The 6648-nt window shown below is 42.8% G+C and overlaps 1 non-coding gene across 1 annotated transcript; it reads right to left on the bottom strand.

The window, feature by feature from the left end:
- Positions 1-6231: 6231 nt before the first annotated feature.
- On the bottom strand, positions 6232-6338 carry LOC119064863 (U6 spliceosomal RNA). The gene has a single exon (XR_005085501.2). It is a non-coding gene; the product is annotated as a U6 spliceosomal RNA (small nuclear RNA).
- Positions 6339-6648: the final 310 nt, after the last annotated feature.

Here is a 6648-nt window from a genome sequence, read left to right as displayed (position 1 = left end):
ATTTCAGTGGAACTAGGATGGAAGTTGCTCAAAGATGAGTTTGGAACTCATGGTGGCTCTTTCTTTTATGTTTCCCTCTAAAATTATGAGCACTATAAGAGCAGAAACCACTTTATCTGTTCATGGATTCTTCTTGAAGTTTTTTTTTAAGTTGAGCAAGTGGCTGGTATTGCTAGGAAGTGGAATTCCTCGACACATCTTCTCATTCCCCTGTGAGCACATAAGTCTCCCTCTGTGATGTGAGATTGAGCTAGAGTGCTCAAGAGGGATTAAGGGAACAGCTGCACATTCAAACAGTAGTAGCCGTCATGGTGAGAACGTTTGAGGCAGTAGTTAAATGCAGGTGGTTAGTCTGCAGAAGAGAAGACCAAGGCTCAGGGTCATGGCCCTCAACCATCTGACAGAAGGATGATCCATGAGGCTGCTGAGCAGCATGGTTGTCGTCTTGATGCCTGGTGCCCTGTACAGTGAGGGTGTCCTGTGCCTCACACCCAACGCCACACTGCTGAGCTGCAGGCACCAAGGGGGCTACTTAGAAAGCCTCACTTTCTTTATATGCAAAGTGGCAATAGTAATGCAAATCCAAAATGCCTCATCTGCATTTCTAAAATTAAAAAAACAAAACAAAACAGGAAACATTTGTCAGCTAAACCTGACCTGAACTGGCATGAGGCTTGAGGCTTGTTATGGTTGTCTTGACCCTGCTCTGGGTGAATGTGCATGCGAGTCCTCAAAACATATTAAAGTGTTTGATCAAACCACATTATCCCAGGCCCTCCTGACGCTATCAGATTAAATACAGGACACACACCATGTTACCTTTCCAAAATGATAAAAATAGTTATGAATTTTAAAACGCATCTTGCCTGAAGAGTTTTAGGTGAGGGGTAGTGTAGCTGCATTTTCTCATTGGGTTTCTAGGTGGATGAAATAGAATAAAATAGGAAAGGATTTAGCAAAGTTACTGGCACATCATAAATCAACAACAGATATTTCATTTCCTAGGTAGTTATTGCACTCAATGTATTAGGCAAATTAGTTGTATTGTGCCATCAACTTTATTCTCCTGTAGGAACATTGTAATAAACATTTTTTTAAGAGTGCCCCCTGTTGCATCTCGGATTTTTTTCCAAGATGCCTTCTGAACATTTTTTATGCCAGTGCCTTTGTGATTTCCAGAAAGTTTCCACTGTTAAGATTTTTTAGGTCTTATAGAGGATTTATGTTCCTTATTTCTAAGGCAGCTACATGGTTCAAAGACTGAAATGGTAAGAGGTTGCCTTTTCCCCCTACACCACTGGGAGCAGGCAAACTCACACAAGCACAAGCAACAATTACATCTCATCCCCTGCAGGTAAAGTGCAGTCACGAGATGTCTTCAATGGTGAAGGGCCATGCCAAGTTCAGAGATAAAATGTTAACAAATAGGCATCTTAGAATTGAAGAATGGCCCTATTATCTGACAAAGAATGTAGACGGGGTTTGGGGAGGCCACTTTCAGTGTTGTGCTCACAGACAGATTTGTTAAAGATGGGGTGGGATGTCTTCGGTGTTAATAGACTTCAGTTCTCTGGCAGTGGGGAGGTTGAGCCTGGAAAGATGCTTTCTGGGGATGTTGTAACAGGACTTCAAAGTCCTCCAGGTGCTTTGCATGAAATGACCTCGGAGAACCCCACCTTCCTGACTGGGAGATTCTGTGAGACTCTCTGAGGACAGGGGAGACAACCTGGGCTCTTCTGGGAGAATAGACCTCCCAGGTTTTGCTTGGCTTTTGGAATATTCCCTTTTGAATGGCTGGTTTTGACGGCCTAGTTAAGTTCTCATCACTCATATTTTCTGCTCTGCTTCTGTCCAAAGAGCAAAGTATAGGGGGGAAAATTGTTGAGTTTTGGGACAGCTTTCAGCTGTAATGAATAAGAAAAGCATTTACATTTCCCGTGAAACTGTGGATCAACTTGACATTTGTAGAAACCACGAGGAAGCTACTCTCAGTCCCTGAGTCAGCTGTTGCTAATGCATGTTGCCGTTCTCTGATGGAAAGGGTGCAGGTAGCACGCCCCTTTCTCCGTCAGAGCTCCGAACTGGGGAGAGACCCAAGGGGCTGACCATGGAGGTCACAAAGCAGGCTTTGTTGCTAACAGAATTCTGGAGATAGAGGCAACAATGAGCTTCCTAAAATTGTTCCCCGGATTTAGGCGGCTTTTTATACTCAGCCTCTGACAGTGCTGAGGGAAAAAAAGTTTTTCTTTTGGGGCTAGGACCTTATTCTACATGGCAGAAAAACACAACTTTACTCAACCAGCAGGTGTGAGCTGCTTAAGAGAAGCAGAGAGGCGTACTAAATTAGCTGCATGCTCTGTCCCAAACTCTCCCATGTGATGACTTTGAGGCTTGTGTGTGTTGGGATGGGGGAGGTGGGGGACAAAAGGCAGAACAACAGGAGAGTTTAGGAAAATTTTTCTTCGGGGGGACCTGTTGAGTGAGAAATATTCCCACCTGATCAGCCACCTTTCCTTGTTTGAAGCCTGTTTCTTGGGTGGCGGGAGGTGGGGGAGGGTGAACCTCTATCCTTTATCATTTTGGAAGTATCACACATTCCTGCACTAAATATTATATTTGCAACCTTTCACACAATAAAAAAATGTAAATAACCCTGACCTTGGTGTTTGGGGGGAAAAAGTGGTGTATCCCATCCAAAGGAGACCTTGATTTTATTGCATAATAATGTGATGATGAAGCAATCCTAGAAATGTTTTCTTTCGATGCAGCCATGCAGAGTGAACTAGCTGTGTGAACTTGGCCCAGTGCGGTCGCCTCTCTGGGTCCCTTTGCCCTCAGGGGTTAACCCGGTTTTCTGTCCTGTTGGATGGCCGCCCAGATCCCTTCCTTCCCTCCCAGACCCTCAGACTCTGCTCTCCCAGTTCCAAGAACAATAATTACCACAGAAAGTATCGTCTTTCCCGAGATTGCGATCTTCATAACTTCACCTGTGTGAGCAGACAAACATCAGAAGCAGCTGAAGCAGAACACAGGATCTACGGTGATGTCAGGGGGCGCTTCCTTGAACCCTGCAGTTGAGATAAACTTTCAGACAAATAGCATTTGTGTGTCAGGAGGGAGGCGGGCGAAGGTGGTGCTGTATGAAGCAGAGTCTTTATTCAAGGTATAAGCTCCCCTTTCCTGGGACAGGGAGGACTTTGTCTGTTTTGGACAGCCTGCCTGAAGTGCTTGCCTGTGCTATTGCTTGATGACGGAGAAGAAGAACGGGGTGGGTGTGTCTCAGCTACTTCCTTCCTAAACCCCTCAATCCCTCTCTTCAACGCACTTCTGCAGCCCTGTGGCGTCTGGCTGGGCCCCTCTGCAGGAGCCAGCTTGCACATTTGTGTGCAATGCACACAGATGCACGTACACACAAGACTAATCGCACATCTTCTTACCACTGAGCTGAGTGAGGACAAAGTCCTCTGAGAGGAAGGGACCATGGGCTTCATCACCCTCACACAGCTTTTTCCTGAAGGTCACATCCTTGCCACACCTGGGGTCATACCTATTCCTTAAAGTCACCACAGCACGATACACATGTCTCCACTACACTCTTTTTGCCCTGGTGGGACACTTATTTTGTCTTCCCATATGCCTGTCCCTTCTAGAACATGAGCTCTTTGAATGCAAGGACTGAAACTGATTTATTTCTGATTCCCTAGTCCTAAACCCTGGCATATAAACGGCAATCAATTCAAGCATTTGGGGTTAAGGAACATAGAAAACACCACGGGGGTCTCTGCCCAACTCACAACCACCAGCAAGTCCTGAGAACAGACCCCTGGCAGCATATATAAACATGTATAAACTACCTGAGACCCCTCCCCTGGCAACAGTGGAAGACACCTTGACTCAGTTTGGGCTGCCCAGATTCCTTCCAGCAGGTGTACAGGTGGGCTCAGCCTTTCCTGAGTCAGGAGCTGAGATCTGAGGTGGTGCCCCTCCACCACCACGGGAAATCTGCTATACAGTCTACTATATGCAGATTGTATGTTTCTAGAAATTTGTCCACTTCACTCAGATTGTCTAATTTTTTTAGCTTATAGTTATTTACAGAAATTTCTTATAATCCTTTCTATTTCTGTGGTATTGTTTATAACTTCTCTTTCTTTTATTTATTTATTTGGGTTCTCTCTCTCTCTCTCTGTCTCTCTTCATGAGTCTGGTTAAAGGTTTGTCAATTTTGTTGATGTTTTCAAAAACCAATGCCTGGATGTATTGATTCTTTGAATTGTTCTTTTAGTCTCTATGTTGTTTAATTCTGCCCTGATCTTGATTATTTCCTTCCTTCTACTCACTTTGGGCATTGTTTGTTTGTTGTTCCTCCAGTTCTTTTAGATGTAGGGTTAGAGTGTTTATTTGAGAATTTTCTATCTTCTTTAGAACTTCCCTCTCAGTACTGCCTTTGCTGTGTCCCGTAGGTTTTGTGTTGTTCTGTGTTCATTTTCATTTGTTTCCAGATACTTTTTGGTTTCTTCCTGGATCTCTCATTGTTGACCCAATCATTGGGTAATGACATGGTATCAGTGTCCATATATTTAAATGTTTATTTTTTCCTTGATGTTGGTTTCTAGTTTCAATCCATTGTGATTCGAGCACATGCTTGATATGATTTCAATTTTCCTGAGTTTGTTGAGGCTTCTTTTGTGTCCTACCATGTGGTCTAGTTTCAAAATACGCATTTGTAAAGAATGCATATTTTGCTGCTTTGGGGTAAAAGGTTCGGTATATATGAGTTAAGTTCATTTGATCTGGAGTGTCCTTCAGTGACACAATATCCTTGCTAGTTCTCTGGAGGGTCTGTCCCTTGTTGACTGTGGGGGGTTCATATCTCCTACAATGACTGCTTTGTTGTCAATGTCTTTCTTCAAGTCCTCCAAGATTTTATTTATATATTTATGTGCTCCTATGGTACGTGCATATATGTTTCTTGTTATGGCTTTTTTTTAACTCTATTTTGTCTGATATAACTATTGTTACCCCAGCTTTCCTTTTGTGTACATTTGTTTGGAATATTTTTTTCCATCCCTTCACTTTCAGCCTGTGTAGATCTTTTGTTCTGATGTGGGTCTTTTGTAGACAGCATATATGCAGATCATATTTTCTCATTCATTCAGCTACCCTATGTCTTTTGATTGGCACATTTAATCCATTTACATTTAAGGTTATACTTATTCATTGCCCTTTTTTTCATACCTATATGTCTCTCTCTTTTCTTCCCTTTTTCTCTCTCTCCCTCTCTCTCTGTCTTCTCCATTTTTTCGCAGTCCCTTTAGCATATCTTACGGTGCTGGCTCAGTGGAGATATAAGATATACTCTTTTAGCCTTCTTCTTTTGTCTGGGAAGCTTACTATTTCACCTTCCATTTTAAATGAGAGTCTTGCCGGATAGAGTAGTCTTCATTGTAGGTCCTTGCTCTTCATTACCTGGAGTATTTCATGGCATTCTCTTCCGGCTTGTAGTGTTTCTGTTGAGAAATCAGCGTATGGCCTTATTGGAGCTCTTTGTATGTGACTAGCTATTTCTCCCTTTCTACCTTTAAGAATCTCTCTTTGTCTCTAAAATTTGCCATTTTAATTATAATGTGTCTTGGAGTTGGCCTTTTTGGGTTCATCTTGATTGGGATCCTCTGTGCTTCCTGAACTTGCATGACTTGTAGTCTCACCAAATTAGGGAAGTTTCCCGTCACTATGTTTTCAAACAGATTTTCTGTCCCTTGCTCCTTTTCTTCTCCTTCTGCTATTCCTATGATGCAAGTGTTGTTACATGTCATATTGTCCTGAAGCTCCCTTAAACTATCCTCATTGTTTCTGAGTCTTTTTTCCTTTTGTTGCTCTGACTGGGTATTTCTTTATACCTTGTCTTCCAGCTCACTGATTTGGTCCTCTGCTTCATCTAGCCTGTTTTTAATTCCTTCAAGTGTATTTTTTTATTTCAGATATTGTATTCTTCATTTCTTCCTGGTTCTTGCTCATAGTTTCTGTGTCCTTTTCCATGCTGCTGTAGTTCCCACGCAGTTCCTTGTAGCTCCGAGTTCCTTGAGCATCCTTAGAACCATTATTTTGAATTCTGTGTCTGACAGATTGCTTGCCTCAATTTCATGCCGCTCTTTTTCTGGAGATTTCTTCATTCCTTTCCACTGGGGGTTCATTCTTTGTCTTCGCATTTTAGGTGGCTCTTTTTGTTTAAAAGATACGGAGAGCTTCACGAATTTGCATATCATCCTTGCACAGGAGCCCTGCTAATCTCTGTAATGTTCCAATTTTAGTCTATTGTGGGGGCAACTTTGCCCAAAAAGTCCCTCCATCTGCCATGGATGAAAGTGAAACTCCCAAGACATGATCTGCTTGGGGAGGAGAGGTGGCCAATCTCTCAGAGGAGAAAGACCAAGAGCCCCTTCCTCAAGGGCTTTTATTGGGTTGTAATACACAGGAATACAGGTAAAGCTCATCAATCAATGTCAGGTGGCAAGGATCAAACAGGTAAAGCTCATCAATCAATGTCAGGTGGCAAGGATCAAACAGTAGATAACTTTTCAAAGAAATCTGAGGGCTTAGTCTGAATCAGTGTCTGTCAGGTAAGGGGGTTGCAAAAACTTTGGGAGA

This window comes from Artibeus jamaicensis, unplaced genomic scaffold, assembly GCF_021234435.1.
Source record: "Artibeus jamaicensis isolate MK-2021 breed Jamaican fruit bat unplaced genomic scaffold, CSHL_Jam_final scaffold_916, whole genome shotgun sequence".
In the NCBI taxonomy this organism is placed as follows: Eukaryota; Metazoa; Chordata; class Mammalia; order Chiroptera; family Phyllostomidae; genus Artibeus; species Artibeus jamaicensis.
The sequence above is the reverse complement of the archived record's forward strand: the minus strand, read 5'-3'. Positions and strand labels throughout refer to the sequence as shown.